Here is a 17,565-nt window from a genome sequence, read left to right as displayed (position 1 = left end):
ACATTCTAGCAGCGGCAATGGAGCGCGTAGTCTCACTCCATTGCCGCCGGTCTTGCATGCGACATGCATGCACAACCTAAGCGATTCTGGCAGCTAAAATCAGTGAGGTTTTGCTTCCATGCGTGCGCAGAATTTTTGCTGCCAGAAGAACGTCTGTGCACGAGATTACGGTTGCTGCACATGCGCAGCATCCAGAATCTCACACCGGCACCTAGAGCGGCAGCTGGCGAAAGCACCCTGCCTGACCTCCAGCCACATGCCTGCTCTCACACACCGCAGGAGAGATATGCCTGTGGCACAGGACAGCACAGAGCAGGCCACGTGGCCAGAGCCCGGGGCCACCCGGCCTGGTCCCCAGGCCATGCTCTCAGCGCCCCTGCAGGTTGTCACACACCGGAGCAAGGTAAGGGCTGGGCTGGCAGCTCGCAGTGTGGCATGGCTTGGCTTGGGCATTTTTGGTAGGGACAGGAATGATGGCCCACCCCTGGTGCTACGTGATGCCCATTTGTTAATTCTTATCAATATACTTATTAACTTTGCAGCGTCCTGAGCTCTTCAAGATGCCTCAACGCGAGCAGAGGGGTGGAGCCAGCTGCGGAGCCGAATGGACGGTGAGGAGGAGAGCTCCGGTTATTCCTCCACTTTTGAGGTGTTCGATCGGTCCTTCTTCGACCACAGACTACATGAGGAGGTATCTGACCAGTGGGGAGCCCTGTTAGCCGGTTTTCTTTTCGGGCAGGGGTCTGAGATGGCGGATCAGGAATTTCCCTAAAGAAGATCGTGCAATATGGCGGCCTGAGGGACTCCCGGCTGGAGATTCCTATACTGATACTGGCGAGGCGATTGTACAGAACGGAAAGGTGTGACCTCAAATTTCTACGCAACTGCCGAGACAGAAACTTGATCCCCAAATGCTGCCAACTAAAATTCCATTCTAAAACCCCATCTGAAATAACCGAGAAACTCGGTGTCTAACTTTAAATCTTTATTCTCTGCAGGAGACTAACTAGACGCGGATACACTTTCACTCAGACGCGAGCTAGAGAGAAGCGCGTAAGACCGGAGGCACTTTCCTTTTATACTGTTTCACCCGGCAACAAGCGACGCCTGACAGCTCTACAAAGATTGGCGCCAAACCGTAGCAGCCAATGAGAAGCAGGCAAACAACTTCTAATACAAACAGTGAATTCTGCTTAACAACTCTACTTTTAGACTTTACCCAGCTACAGAATATTGTGGAATCTTCTGGTCATAACACCCCTCCCCCTTCTGGATGGATTTTTACAGGTTTTATTCGGACAAGCAAGTAATGAAGTCTTCGAGCCGAGCAGGCTTCCTGGGGGTGCGTTCTGACCGGCGTGGTTCGTTCAGGACCTGGACATCTACGGAGCACGAAGGTTCTTCTGGTCCTGCAGGTGAAGAACTTCCCCGGCTGGAGCATGGTGGAGCTGGGGCAGCGCTGGAATGGTCACTAAACCCAGGTAAGTCCCAATCTATTTGTTCCTGGGCACGGCTGGGTCTGGTATAACTCCCTGTGGGGAGTGAAGCATTAGAAACCCCATTACTAGTGTCAGCCATATTCCCTCTGATACTGGCTGTTTCCAGTCTCCCCCTGACATGGTCTATGTGCCTCTTCCAGAGGCGTCCATCATCCAGTTTGACCATATATGTTTTAGGACCTGTTTGCTCAGTCACTATCCCAGTCTCCCACTGTTTGCCCCTGTCAAAATTTTTTACATACACCTTTTGTCCCACAAACATTGACCTTTCAGGGGTTGTTACATACTCTGGCTTCATCTTAACATAAGAGGGGTGCAGCCTATCTAAAGGAGACCTCAATCTCCTTCCCATGAGTAGTTCAGCTAGGCTTCTATTGGTAGTTAGGCTCGGTGTTATGTGCTGAGTTAATAGGAAGGTGTCCAGTCTTTCTTGTATCTCCCCTGGAGATGACCTTTTTATGGCCTCTTTGGCCACACGAACATATCTTTCTGCCATACCATTAGCCCAGGCTGCGTGGGGTGAGACCAAGGCATGTCTTACTCCCAATTGGGCTACGAACAGCTCCAGCTGTCTAGAGGTGAATTGGGGTCCATTATCCGAAACCAGGACATCTGGACACCCATGGGTTGCAAACAACCTCCTTAAGACTTGTATAATTGTGGAAGATGTGGTGGACCCTAACAATATAACATCCAACCATTTGGAGTATGCATCCACCACTATCAAAAACATATTGGTGCCCACCGGTCCGGCCAGATCTATATGTACCCTTGACCAGGGCCCTTGGGGTGTGTCCCACTGTGCAGGGGTGGTTTTAGGGGGATTTGGCCTTGTGTCCTGACAAGGGCTACATGCGGCCACCCAATCTTCAATTCCCTTGTCTAATCCTGGCCACCATAGATACCCTCTGGCCAAAGCTTTCATCCTGACCACCCCAGGGTGCCCCTGGTGCAGCATGTTCATGACTTGAGGCCTCAGTGCAGTGGGTATAACCACCCTGTCACCCCACAAAATACAATCCTGCATCACAGAGAGTTCCAGCCTCTTGGTTTTAAAATCCAGCACTGAGTGGTCTTTACCATTTGGTGGCCACCCTTTCAATATGTATTGGAGGACTTTTCCCAACACCAGGTCCTTTTTAGTTTCAATGGCCACCTCTTTGGCAGTAATAAGGGATGGTGTACCTAAATCAATGAGGAGGACATCTCCTGCAGGGGCAGGGTCCTCCACCCTTTGCCCTAATGGACAGCGACTAAGACCATCAGCATGATTAATCATTGAGCCCCCCTTAAGTACAAGGATGTAATCATACCCTGACAAAAAATAGTCCAACGGGACATGCGGGGGGACATAAAAGGTGGAGTTGGCCGCCCGGTGGCTAACAGCCCTAACAAGGGTTTATGGTCAGTGACCAGTTGGAATGGTCTCCCCAATAAGTAGTTGTGAAACTTTTTCACCCCAGCTACCAATGCGAGTGCCTCTCTATCTATCTGGGCATAATTACGTTCTGTCAGGGACAACGTCCTTGAAAAGTATGCCACTGGGGCTTCCTGGCCATTTGGCAATATGTGGGCCAGGACCTCTCCCACCCCATACGGGGATACATCGCATGTAAGCCTAAGTGGCAACGTGGAACTATATTGTACCACGACACTTTGTGAGGTCAAGAGGTCTTTGATATTATTAAAAGCCTGTTGTTCTGTCTCACCCCATCTCCATGGCGCTCCCTTGTGGAGAAGTCGATGAAGCGGCTCAGCTGCTGAGGCTTTCTGTTTCAGAAAAACAGAGTAAAAATTTAATAGCCCCAAAAATGCTTGCAGCTCTGTTCTAGAGGTGGGGGCAGGGGCATCCTTAATGGCTCTGATTTTCTCCTCAGTGGGGTGTATGCCTGCTTCATCTATCCTAAACCCCAGGAAGTCCACTGAGGAAGTTCCCCACACACACTTTTCTGGCTTTAGCCTTAATCCTTTAGCTTGTAACCTAGCCAGAACCTGTCGAATTCTACAGTGCAGTTGGTCTGGAGTGTCCCCTGATATTAAAATATCGTCAAAGTAGGGGACCACCCCCCTAATTCCCCAGAGCAATCGTTCCATGATTCGCTGGAATATACCCGGGGCGACACTTATGCCAAATTGCAGTCGAGTACATTTAAAGGCCCCCCTGTGTGTCACAATTGTTTGCGCCAGGGCTGTGGCATCATCCACTGGCAACTGCTGGAATGCCTGTGCAAGGTCCAGCCTCGCAAAAATTTTCCCAGACCCCAGGGTATGCAGCAACTGCTGCACAACAGGTATCGGATAGGAGTTGTGCTGTAACGCCTTATTCAAGGTAGATTTATAATCCGCAGAAACTCTCAGAGATCCATCAGGCTTCAGGGGGGTGACAATAGAGGTCTCCCAGGGGGCATGTTCGACAGGAACCAAAATACCCTGAGCCTGAAGTTTCTGCAATTGGGCATCCAATTTATCCATTAGGGGCAGTGGTACCCTGCGAGGTTTTAACCGGAAGGGCGGGACAGCAGGATCCAAAGAAAAAGAAATGGGTGGCCCCTTATAGGTACCCAAACCCTGTTTAAAAACCTCCGGAAATTCCTGGACAAAATCAGGCTCCTTCAAACAAGTCACTTTGTGAAGACCAGTGACAGCTAACCCCAAAGGAACCATCCAATCAAGTCCCAAAAGGGAATGATTCGCCCCCTCAATAACTAGAATAGGCAACATACAATGTACATTTCTAAAAGTTATAGGCACCCTAGTGCTTCCCAAAACCCGGATTGGGTGTCCCTGGAAGTCTTTAATAGCAATGTCCAGCGGCTTTAGCGAGTCCAGGGACAACGAAGGCACATACAGTCTCAGTTTATGCCACGGCATTAAAGTAAATTTAGAGCCTGTGTCCAGCTCCATGTGGCATGGTTGATGATTCAACATGAGAGGGACAATAATCTTATTAGGGGCTGGCGGGTAGGTGCCACAGTCCGTGGATGTGCGGTTACCTTGGTTGCCGTCCCTCAAAGTGTTGCTCCCCGGTCTCCAGTTCCCTCTTCCTTGTTGTCTGAATGGTCGGTAGACTCAATGAGATGGAAAGGTGGGCAGCAGGTCTTGATTGAAGGGGGTGTCGTCAGGCAGGATGGCTCGGCAGATGGCGGCAATGTGGCCACGTTTGTCGCAGCGGCGGCAGAAAGCATCCTTAAAGGGACATCTCGAGTGGGCATGCTGACCACGACATCCGGCACAGCCTTGGAAGGATGGACGAGGTTGTCTGGTTGGCGGTACCCGTAGCTGGCAGCAGTGGTCTTCATATGGGTCGAACTCAGAAGTACTGTAGTCGTGTTGATGGTTGGCGGGGGTGCAAGGTGCCTCAGCGATCTTAAAAACTGTGGCCAGCTTGTCGTTTGACTTAAGGTCAGCTGCAGCAGCTTCAGCGACTTCCGCGGTTTGAGCTGCCTTAATCACATCTTGTAGTGACGAGTCGTCAGCTGCCAGCAGTTTATTCCGGATAGAAACATTTCTCATGCCAAATATAATGGCATCAGTTAACCTAGCCTCAGGATTGTCAAACTGACACTTGGCTAAAATAGTCCTGAAGCAAGTGGCAAACTGGTTAATAGATTCCCACTCAGCTTGAGCCATCCAGGAGAACTGGTGCCTGAAAACCCTGGCAGGTTTCGTTGGCTTAAAATGAGCTGCCAACTTAGCCATCAAAGTGTCCCATGGAACCGAATTTGCAGGTTCTGGGTCCGTCAAGGTCTCTGCCAGGTCAAAAATTTGAGTCCCGCAGTAGTTCAGAAATAAAGCCCTTTTACGGCCGTTGTCAGCATCTTTCATGCCGGCGGCTTCCAAGAAAATTTCAAATTTAGCCATATAGGCTGTCCAAGTTGACCTCTCAGGGTCAAATAATTCAGGCGGCTGATGATCAAAGGGGTCGCCATAATGATTTTTTCCGTAAAAAAAATCGCCTCTAGATCCTCGTCGCCAGTGAAATAACCGAGAAACACGATGGCTAACTTTAAATCTTTATTCTCTGCAGGAGACTAACTAGACGCGGATACACTTTCACTCAGACGCGAGCTAGAGAGAAGCGCGTAAGACCAGAGGCACTTTCCTTTTATACTGTTTCACCCGGCAACAAGCGACGCCTGACAGCTCTACAAAGATTGGCGCCAAACCGTAGCAGCCAATGAGAAGCAGGCAAACAACTTCTAATACAAACAGTGAATTCTACTTAACAACTCTACTTTTAGACTTTACCCAGCTACAGAATATTGTGGAATCTTCTGGTCATAACACCATCCACTGAACGGATCCTGAAAAGAACTGAATTAGCCGTTATCAGAAATGAACTCCACAGGAAAAGATTCCTAGTAGACCAAACCAACAAAGACCTACTCACTCTTCATCTCAAACTTAGCAACAGAATCCACCCAATACTCTGGGACCAATCTAAACAACTAGCCCTCTGGAGAGCTGAAACAGAAACCTCCCTCAATACAGACATACACACCAAGAAACTCCACAATTTGGAAAAACACCAGAAATCCAAACCCTTTCCACAGCAACTCATGAAGAATACAGTACATAATTTACCGTACATGACCCTCACCACAGCAGAAACCAACGTCCTCTCCAAAGGATTCAACTTTGCAGTCGCCCCCAAACGCATCACCACTGAAAACATCATATGCGGAGTTGAAGCCACTCTAACCAAAATCAACCAAGATGAAGCCAACAAAATCAGACTTGAAGTCACCAATGTCCTCTGCTCCAGCATTCCACCCCGAAGCAACTTACATAAAGATGAACAAAAAGCACTCACCAACTTGAGGAAAGACAATAACATAATCATCCTCCCAGCAGACAAAGGCAAAGCCACTGTGGTGATGAACACATCTGACTACCAAGACAAGCTATCCAACCTACTCCAAGACTCCGCTTACAAACCTCTAAGTACAGATCCTACCACCTACCTGGAAAAAACCACCAAGTCCAAAATAAAAGCTTCTCCCATCAGTGAAGAAATCCAGCAAAGAATCATCCCCAGAGAAAAATCATCCAGATGCCCCAAGCTCTATGGCCTCCCCAAGATACACAAAGAAGGAACACCACTCAGACCCATAGTCAGCTCCATAGGCTCACCCCTACAGAATCTTGCCAAATTTCTTGCCAAACAACTCTAGCCCTATGCAGAATCCATCATGTCTCATGTACAAAACTCATTCCAATTCACAGAAATCATAAAGGAACAAAACCTACAACCCAGCGACCTTCTCGTAAGCTTCAATGTCATATCTCTCTTCACCCAAGTGCCTATGAAATAAGCCCTGACAGCCATCCAAAACAAATACAACCCCCCGAAGCACATCTTAGATCTGACCAACCACTGCCTGATGAATACATACTTCATCCACAATGGACAAAGATACAAAGAGATAGAAGGAGCCCCCATGGGATCACCCCTGTCACCCATCATCGCAAACTTATACATGGAATATTTTGAAACCAACACCTTGGACAAATCTGAACACAAACCCAAACTCTGGCTTAGATATGTAGATGATACCTTCGTAATTTGGCCACATGGGAAAGAAAAACTGGACAGCTTTCTCACACATCTCAACAGCCTACACCCCAAAATACAATTCACCATGGAAATAGAAACCAACAACAAACTTCCCTTCCTGGATGTCCTAATCTATAAAAAACCCAATGGCTTCCTAGGACATACCATCTACCAGAAGAAGACACACACCAACCACTACCTGAACGCAAAATCCCACCACCAACCTGCACAGATCAATTCCGTAGCCAAGACCCTCATTTCCAGAACCAAACGCCTAGCCGACAAAGACCACCTGGAACCTGAATTACACAGTCTCACAAATGTATTAATTTCCAATGGATTCCAAAGAGAGGCAATCAACAACTTAATCCATAAAGAGACACCCCCCAAGAACCAAGACACAGAACAGGACAATGGTATCGCCCTCCTCCCTTACATCAAAGGCACCACAGATAAAATCAGTAAAATTCTCCGCAAACATAACATCAAGACAGCCTTTGGTACAGATTAAAAAATAGCCAACATCCTAAGAAACCCGAAAGACAATACCCAGCTAGAAAACCAGGGAGTTTATCAAATACCATGTAAAATCTGCCCAGCCACATATATTGGACAAACTAACAGGAGAGTAAATGCACGTGTTGCAGAACATAAGAATGCATTAAAGAAAAAAGAAAAGACCTCCTCCCTTTTCCAACACTTCAAAACTACAGGACATGAAATTGATTTTGACAGTACTAAATTAATTTCCAAAACAGAACACTACAGGAAAAGAATAATCATGGAAGCCATCGAGATAGAAAAACATCCCCAAAATATGAACAAGCGGGATGATACCTCCCGCCTACCAGACATCTGGAAACCAGCCCTCAAACGTAACCCAGCCATAAAAACTGAAACTAGACTCAGAACACACATTGCAAAACAATCAAGCAGCCTGCAAGCTCCAACTACTCAGGATATCACACCTAATCAACAACCATTAACTAATCAGCATACTTCAGCTCCATCAACGACCCAAGATGTTACCCCACTGACTCACCAGGAAGTTTCTACACAGCAGGCAATTGCTGAGCCATCAAACCATACCCAGTCACCAGTATTTATAGAAGGAAGGCAGCTCAGGTCTCGCAGTGTTCGCCTTAGTACAAGGACAGAAACACCAGCCTGAAGATGATGAGTGTGACCTCGTCGAAACGTCACCAGAAATTTCCAAATCCTACACGGGAAGAAACCCGAATATACCAAGACCGTCATACCTGTACCCGTGAAAATCTACGAAAACATATATACACACATATATATATATACTCTTTGACCTCCCCACATCTTCCTGATTATCTTTTAATCAAATCACCACTATGCCGTAATTCTCCCCAAGCAAGTTATTACAATTGCTTATGAATTCCTACAGTGTATCCCAGAAACACCCCTGGGGGAAGTGAATGTCAATTATTTTTCTTACTAGCTCAGCCCTGCTTATGGCTTGCCAAAGAGATCAACTTACTTAGTGACTGCTGTAGCTCATGCAGGACTGTGAATGAAGAAATCGAGGCATTCAGCACTATGCCAACACCAGGTGTGGAGCGAGATGCATAATACAAGTGTGTTACAGTGCTCCAGAAGAACAGATTTTCAAATACAGCGAGTCCTAAGGGATCCTGATTTTTCAGCATTGTATCAGGGAAAGTATATTTTCCAGAACCATCTACCTTTACTGTTTCGATGGACTAAAAAAACCCAAAAAGCAATATGAGAACAATATTCAGACTTGCAGAACTATCACTAATTGTTTTAATTAAATAGCCATGCTTTCTGATAACCCAAGGCAATTCTCTATGGCACATTTTGCTCAAATTCTCCAGATCATGTGGTTTATACATTGTGGCCCTCTATATCTAAATGGTCTCTTTATTTATGTTATTTCAGGTTTGCTTGGTTTGTTTGGTTATTTCAGGTTTGTTTGGTTAAGGAATTTTAGGTATTCATTTTGGTTCAGCCAATTGTACCACTTGTCCCAGATTTTATGAAATTCAGATTCATCCTTATCTTGAAGTGCCAATGACAATCTAGTAATTTCCATGCACTTTAGTACTTTGATTATAATGTTTAACATTGATGAGATTGACTCCTTTTTCCAATTTTGTCCATAGAGTATTCTAGCAGCTGTTGTGACATGTAAGATTATATACCTATCCTCTTTCTTAAAATTCTCCCTAGACGCCCAAGAGCAGGGGTAGGCAAAGTTGGCTCTTCTATGACTTGTGGACTTCAACTCCCAGAATTCCTGAACCAATCATGCTAGCACAGGAATTCTGGGAGTTGGAGTCCACATGTCATAGAAGAGCCAATTTTGCCTACCCCTGCCCAAGAGGAAAAGCTCAGGTTTTAAGAAAACAGTTTGTGATATAGAATAGAATAGAATAGAATTTTATTGGCCAAGTGTGATTGGACACACAAGGAATTTGTCTTGGTGCATATGCTCTCAGCGTACATAAAATAAAATATACATTTGTCAAGAATCGTGTGGTACAACACTTAATGATTGTCATAGGGGTCAAATAAGCAATGAAGAAGCAATATTAATAAAATCTTAGGATATAAGCACCAAGTTACAGTCATACAGTCAACATGGGAGGAAATGGGTGGTAGGAATGATGAGAAAAACTAGTAGCTCAATACAGTTTTTAATTTTTAACCAATAGGTTTTGGCCCTGAGGCAGGTTCACCATAGGTGGTAGTAGGTACCAATCTCTTTTCTATATTTCCAGCAGACTGCTGAAAGATTTGGGAACATTTTAGCAAGCTATGCTGGTGGAAGGTGCCTACAATATTACGTTTAATTGAAGAACATAAACACATTTTTGGGATTTGTTTTCATAAATCACAAGGGGGAGGGAGGGGGAGGGAGAGAGAGAGATGCAAACTATAGGTAGCTTTGAATTTGAAATGGGATGAAGTGCACACCTTTTTATGCATACTGATCCAATAGAGTCTATTAGTGATGTAATCGAGTCAATCCCGCGGGCTCTTCAGCAATTAATACCACAAGCACATGTCTGTCTGATCCATCCATCCCTGCAGCTTCTATTGCAGTCCCATCCTTCTCACCAAAATTCACCCAGTACATGTATCTGTGATAAGGTAGAAAACCAGAACAAAATGCTTCACGAGCAGAGTTAAATCTTGACGTAGTCATGTTTGGAGTAGAGCTATTTAAATAATTGGGAGAAGTTAGTGTGACTACATTTAGGAAAATTTGCTGGCATTAATCTACTGCCATAATGTACATTTCTCTAATTCTTTGCTATTTATATGGGTTGGACATACATGCACAGATATACACAGAAAACAGTGTACAGTGGTACCTCTACTTAAGAACGCCTCTACTTAAGAACTTTTCTAGATCAGAACCGGGTGTTCAAGATGTTTTTTGCCTCTACTTAGAACCATTTTCTACTTAAGAACCCGAGCCTGGAAAAATTTCCAAGGAAATTTGAGAGTGGCACGAAGGCCCGGCTAGTTTCCTGCCATTCCCCCTTTAATCCCGGCCATCTCGGGCTTTTCTAGGCTGCCAGAGGAGCCTTTGGGTGGCGCTTAAGGAGGTTTTGGCAGTCCAGAGTGAACGAAGCATTTTCCTTTCTCTGGGCGCTTGCAGAGGGAATAAACCTCTGCCAGCGCCCAGAGAAAAGAAACGCTCCCTTCGCTCTGGGCAGCAACTGTCCTCCTCCTCTTCTTCCTCCCACCCAAATTCCAAGCTTTTATTTCCTTCCTAATGAGTTTTCATGCATTATTTGCCTTTACATTGATTCCTATGGGAAAAATTGCTTCTACTTACAAACGTTTATACTTAAGAATCTGATCACGGAACGAATTAAGTTCTTAAGTAGAGGTACCACTGTATATCTTTTGTGCAATTTGCCGTTTTGCTGTTTGCTGGGAGGCAAATTGCTGTTTTTTCCTTGTTTTCCTCCCCCAAAACTAAGGTGCATCTTACATTCCAGTGCATCTTATACTCCAAAAAATATGGAAGTTGCCCGGTGTCCAAATTTTGATCACACGACCATGGGGATGCCACAGTGCTCGTAAGGGTGAAAAACAGTCATAAGTCACTTTTTAAAAAGTGCTGTTGTAGCTTTGAATGGTTACTAAACAAACTGCTGTAAGTCGAACACTAACCGTATGTAAAAATTTGAGATTCCAGCTCTAAAGACTTATGGAATTTCTGGAAAGAACAGTGAATTCTTACTGGATTTGGCAACCTCTTGAAACTCTGGGCATTTTTAATAAATAATTTAGATCTTGGAGATGTTATATGGGCAGGCTTCAAATAACATAGTACTGGCAGGCATCATGTATGCATGAAATTATATCACTATTACAACACTGTAAATACAGTAGCGTCTATTCTGAAACTTGTACTTTTTTTCTGGAAATATAACCAGCTGCTTCGGCACCAGATTTTTCTCTAGGACCTTTACATAGCCCCTACCATCAATGAAACCAGTGAAAATGGCATGAGGATAATTGCTGGCCCAGTATAACTGCCCTGTGAACCAGTCTACAGAGATGCTGTTGACGCCACTGACATCTATAAGCAAAAAATAAATAAATACATTCAAGAAGACAAAATATGGGAAGAGGCTCAGTGACTTTTTGTTATACAGCGTTCCCTCAATTTTCGCGGGGGATGCGTTCCGAGACTGCCTGCGAAAGTCGAATTTCTGCAAAGTAGAGATGAGGAAGTAAATACACTATTTTTGGCTATGAACAGTATCACAAGCCTTCCCTTAACACTTTAAACCCATAAACTGCAATTTCTCATTCCCTTAGCAGCCACTTAGATTATTACTCACCATGTTTATTTATTAAACTTTATTAAAAAATATTTATTAAAGGCGGACGAAAGTTTGGCGATGACGTATGATGTCATCGGGTGGGAAAACCATGGTATAGGGGAAAAAACAGCGAAGTATTTTTTAATTAATATTTTTGAAAAACCGTGGTATAGCTGTTTCGTGAAGTTCGAACCCACGAAAATCGAGGGACCACTGTAGTCCATCTACATAATAAATAATCTTCTGTAAGAGGCTCTTTACAACACTTCTTTCTGAGGCAAAAGGGGTCTCTATGTAATGTTTTTCTGGTTATTTCAGCTTCCTGTAAATTTAACTTCATGATAATAGAATATATTTCATTTAATGGTCACCCATCATCAGTGTAATCAATGATTATGTCTTCATCAATGGTCACCTTCTATTATGTAGAAAATATTACATTTTTATCATCAGATTTTCTGTATGGTATTTGGGCTTTGGAGAGCTAACTGGAAATATCAGTGCCTTGAGTTGAATTACACATGGGTCTTCTCAAATTCTAAAAAGGCGAGGATATTTGGACAGTATTGGGGAAAAGATTTGGGGGTATTATAGGGGATTTATGTCATGTCAAGCTTTGAGACACACATTTTGCATGTTAAATCTCAAACTCCTCAGAAGGAAAACAATCCTTAATTTTTACTCCCATCAATTCAGATAGGCTCTAGGAATTGTGTTCCATTCCAAAGGAGTGCCACACCACACAATATGAAAAGACAAACTGAGGCACAATTGACTATAAAACTGATCTTGACAAATTTTAGGTTCATCCCAAAGAAAATTAGGATTGATCTAGAACTGGAGCTGAAATATGGATGCAAAAATATGAGTGCATACAAAAGGGTTAATTTTTGATTCTGGATTTACCTGTAGTAAATAATTTTACCTGGATAAAAAATCATCTCACTTTTTCCAGACACATAAACATGCAGTTTTTTATCTTCACCAACCCAATAATAGCTTCTCCTTAAGAGGTCATAAGCTACAGAGACAGGCTTTGTTTTTGTAGATATTAGACTCTCCAGGTGATGCATCTTTAAATCCAGGAGGACAAGACCTTGAGGGACAGCTAGTAGCATTTTGGTGGCACCATCTGAACAGAAAAGAACTTTAACTACCTTTGCTCTAATACATAGTCAAATTCAGCCACCTCAATTTGAAGCACTCTTGATCTGAGCTGGCACTGCACCTCTTAGAATTCTTAACCAGCTAACAATATATAGGATTTAATTATGTCTCAAATCACTTGTTAATTCTGACTCAGGTGAAACTAAGAGATCTCATCTATTTTTTCAGCCCTTAGACTCATTGCATGTTAATTGTACTGTGGACTGAAAGCTTACCTATAACATTGCAAAGGGTTCCATTGACGAGTTCATATCCTTCAACACACTCACAGGTAAAAGAACCTAATGTGTTCTTGCACAATTGATTACAAGGACTGTATGCTGTTTCACATTCATCAATATCTGCAAAGAACAAAACAACGCTGTTGAAAGTTGCTATAAATTGTAAAGGCAGTTACATCAAAAAGTGTAATCATTTATAGAAAAAATTATGTGCACACAATAAACCTGGGAAGATCCTTAAAAAATAATAATCAAGCAATAGATCTGCAAACACCTAGAAGCAAACAAAGTTATAACCAAAAGGCAACATGGGTTTATCAAAAAAAAAGAGATCATGCCAAACAAATGTTATTTCATTCTTTCACCAAGTGACAAAATTAGTGGACCAGCAAAATGCTGTGGACATAGTATACTTGGATTGCAAAAGGCATTTGACCAATTAGACCACAATCTACTTCTTGGTAAACTAAAAAATGTGGAATAGTCAGCATCACCACCAGATGGATCCATAACTGGTTAACAATCTGCACATATTGTGCAGTCCTTAAAGGAACTACATCTACATGAAAGGCAATAAGCAGTGGGGTACCCCAAGGTTCTGTTTTAGGCTCAGTACTCTTCAATATCTTCACAAACAATTTAGATGGGGGAATAGAAGGGGAACTTGTCCATCTTTCATGGCCAAATTTTATTTTATGAATGGTGTGCATGCATAAGATTTGATTGGTTTTTATATAAATGGGTTTTATTGGGGTTAGTTTTTTAGAGCTTATATTCGACTTCTTTTTTATTGTTGTATCTTTTTGTATTGTTATTATGTTGTAAGCCGCCATGAGTCCTTCAGGATTGGGCAGCATAGAAGTCAGATAGATAGATAGATAGATAGATAGATAGATAGATAGATAGGATAAGATAAGATAAGATAAGATAAGAAAAGAAAAGAAAAGAAAAGAAAAGATAAGATAGATAGATAAATAAATAAATAAATTCATCACATTTGCAAATGACACCAAGCTAACATGAATAAGTTAAAGATCCAGAAGGATCTTGACAGACTTAAACACTGAGCCCTATAAATTCAGTGTAAAGTTAAGGTTTTACACTTAGGCAAGGAAAATCAAATGTACAGGTATAGAACTAGTGGAACCTGGCTCAATAGCAGCAATTTTGAGAGGGATCTTGGAGTCCTAGTGGACAACCATTTATGAGCCAGCAATATGCAACAGCAGCAAAAAAAGCCAATGCAATCATAGGTTGCATTAATAGAGGGATAAAATCAAGACCATGTGACATATTTCTACTGCTTTATAAAGTCTTAGTGTTGTGGTTCCGTCTGAGGCCCCTCCGGGAACGGCTGACCTTCTGTCGGTTTCCAGCTCAGAGGGAGAGGCTGAGGAACAGGAGGTGCAGACAGACGAGGAGGAGGAATCCCAGGCTGAAGAAGAGGGAGGACAGCCAGAGTCCCACCAGGGGGAGCTCTCCCCAGCAAGCAGCCTGGATTCCTTAGAGGAAAGTGCACAAGCCATAATTGATCTGCGACAACGAAGAGCTACTCAGAGACGGAATCAATTGGCTAAATACTTTCAGCATTAAAGTGGCAACAGCTGGGTTTGGGTGTGGTGCTCTTGGGAAAGGCTAAAAGGCAGACCCACCCTTCCTGGCTTGTGGAGTTTTATCTTTGAGAGTCGTGGGACCTGACTGTGAACTTTGGCGTCTTGGAATCCTGGTTTGTGCCTTTGACTATTGAAACCTTGGGGGTGTGTGCCAGCAAGAAGCTTGCTGTATTGTCTGGACATCAGGACCCTGCTGTACCGTATTATATCCTGTCTGTTGGGAAGAACAGGTTTTCCTCTGTGCTTATTTTTTCCAGTTATAAAATACTTTTGGCTTTTACCAGAGTGTCTGGCTGTTTTTTCCAGTTGGTGTTGAGGTCTGGGGGAACCCAGACAGAACACTTAGTAAGGCCACTCTTAGAACACTGGATCCAGTTTGAGTCATCAAATTATAAAAATGATGTTGAGACTCTGGAAAGAGTACAGAAAAGAGAAACAAATATGATTCGGGGGCTGGTGGCTAAAACATATGAAGAACAATTGCAAGAATTGTTAGGTCTAGTCTAGAGAAAAGAAGGACTAGGGGTGACCATGATGAAAATGTTCCGATACTTGAGGGGCTGCCACAAAGAGGAATAGCTCAAGCATCAGAACATTTCCAAAGCATCAGAAGGCCAGACGAGTAGCAATGGATGAAAACTAATAGAGTAACCTAGAACTAAGGAGGAATTTCCTGACAATGAAAACAATTGACCAGTCGAACAAAAGGGTTGCCTTCAGAAGTTGTGAGTGCTCCATCACTGGAGGTTTTTATGAGATTGGATAGTCGTTTGTTTGAAATTTTATAGGGCAGTGATGGTGAACCTTTTTTTCCCTCGGGTGCCAAAAGAGCATGCGTGTGGGCAATGGTGCATGTGAGTGCCCACACCCATAATTCAATGTCTGGGAAGGCCGAAAACAGCTTACCCCGCCCTCCAGAGACCCTCTAGAGGTCAGAAACAGCCTGTTTCCCAACTTCTGGTGGGCCCAGTAGGCTCGTGTTTTACCCTCACCAGGCTCCAAAGGCTTCCCTGGAGCCAGAAGAGGATGAAAACACCCTCCCCCTGGAGGCTGTCTGGAAGCCAAAAATGCCATCCCAGAGCCTCTGTGTGAGCCAAAAATCAGCTGGCCAGCACCCACATGTACGTTGGGGCTGAGCTAGGGCAAGGGCTCATGTGCCAGCAGATATGGCTCCGCGTGCCACCTGTGACACCCATGCCATAGGTTTGCCATCACTGGTATAGGGTCTTTTGCTTGTGCCGGTGTTCAGACTAGAAACCTTGAAACCTTTGTTATTCTGATACTATTGTTATTGGCATAGTTTAATTGCCTAGTTTATATACAGTATATAAAAGCGAAAAACCACTCATGTTGTAATCACAAAATCTCCAGAACCATAAAGCCTATGAACTGTTAGGTGCTCAATAAGAAAGGATTTTTTCCAAAATGTCCACAGCAGCATTAGTATTTCCTATATTATTATTAACATGCTCTGATGCTAAGAGGTTCTACTCCCCCTCCCCACCTGAAAATAAATCTGTTCCAAATGCAAAATACAAGCACAGGAGAGGAGTTTCACTTTTACTTTCACAGTAGCAAATAGCTAAGTCAGGGCCAAGCTCCTTCCTGTCTCCTTCTTGTTCACACAGCAAATACTTCTTTTAGTTTTCAAACAGATCTTTTGTACAGATCTGTAGGTCGTGCAATTAGGAAAAGACAAGTAAGGGAACACAAATATCATCAAACTCATCTCCAAGTAAGTAGACAGACTGCAAAAACATATTATTAACATGCTCCTATGCTAATTAGTTAAATGTTCTACTTCTCCTTCCAACCTGAAAATAACTCTGCAGAGAATGGGACAGCACAGGAGAGGCTTCTGTGGGACAAAGCGGAAGGAGAAAAGGGTACAGGATAGGATAGGATAGTCTTCTATGTTTCTATGTTTCTATGTTTCTATATTGTGTGATGGATGATGGATAAATAATACAGTGTCAAAACCTCTGTAGTTCAAAAGGCAATCAGTTTCTGCTGGATGGTGATAGCTTTAGGACAGTGTTTCCCAACCTTGGCAACTTGAAGATATTTGGACTTCATATAAATATTACATAAGTGGTATTTTACTCCCGTTCAACTCGCACACTTTCAGCAGAATGTCAGGGGGAATTGTTGGCATGGGTGTCAAGATAAAGGAGTGTTTATGCATATGTTTTGGAAATGCTTGATAGTGCAGGAATTTTGGCAAAAAGTGAAAGAGGATATCAATAGAATGCTAAATATACAATGGACAATCACTAAGGAAATGGCAGTACTAAAGCAATGGGAGAATTTAGAGAAATAAAAAAAGCAGCTATAGAAAGCGCTCAGGCAGTAATAGTTTTGAATTGGAAGGATGCGACAAAATGGACAATGCAAAATTGGTATAGGTACATGGTGGACCATATTCAATTTGAAATAATGGATAAAAGGATAAATTCGGATAATGAAACTGAGTTGGGACAACTGATGGGACGGTGGGACAAGGTAAGACGATATATGATGAGCAGAATCCGAGACCAAGCTACAAGAAATAAATTGGAATCATTCTATAATATGTAAATAGATATATTGCTCTTGGGTCAAGTGGACTATACAAGGAACACCCCCGATTTGGTGGTGGGGAATGTGTGTGTGCCTGGGTGGTGGGCACAT

At 43.4% G+C, this 17,565-nt stretch overlaps 1 long non-coding RNA gene across 6 annotated transcripts in view; it reads right to left on the bottom strand.

Annotated features, from left to right (window-relative positions):
- The window catches only part of LOC139162124 (uncharacterized), a 35,947-nt gene that overhangs the window by 9,315 nt on the left and 9,067 nt on the right, over positions 1 to 17,565 (bottom strand). For 3 of the 6 annotated variants that reach the window (XR_011558243.1, XR_011558245.1, XR_011558242.1), the window contains exons 2-3: positions 13,277 to 13,402; positions 12,820 to 13,026 (exon numbers count right to left, since the gene is read on the bottom strand). This is a non-coding gene — a long non-coding RNA (uncharacterized lncRNA). Of the gene's footprint in view, positions 1 to 9,571; positions 10,191 to 11,478; positions 11,648 to 12,800; positions 13,027 to 13,276; positions 13,403 to 17,565 lie in introns of those variants that run through there. The other 3 variants (XR_011558244.1, XR_011558246.1, XR_011558247.1) reach the window with 3 other exon arrangements.

This window comes from Erythrolamprus reginae, chromosome 2, assembly GCF_031021105.1.
Source record: "Erythrolamprus reginae isolate rEryReg1 chromosome 2, rEryReg1.hap1, whole genome shotgun sequence".
Taxonomy (NCBI): Eukaryota; Metazoa; Chordata; class Lepidosauria; order Squamata; family Dipsadidae; genus Erythrolamprus; species Erythrolamprus reginae.
The sequence above is the reverse complement of the archived record's forward strand: the minus strand, read 5'-3'. Positions and strand labels throughout refer to the sequence as shown.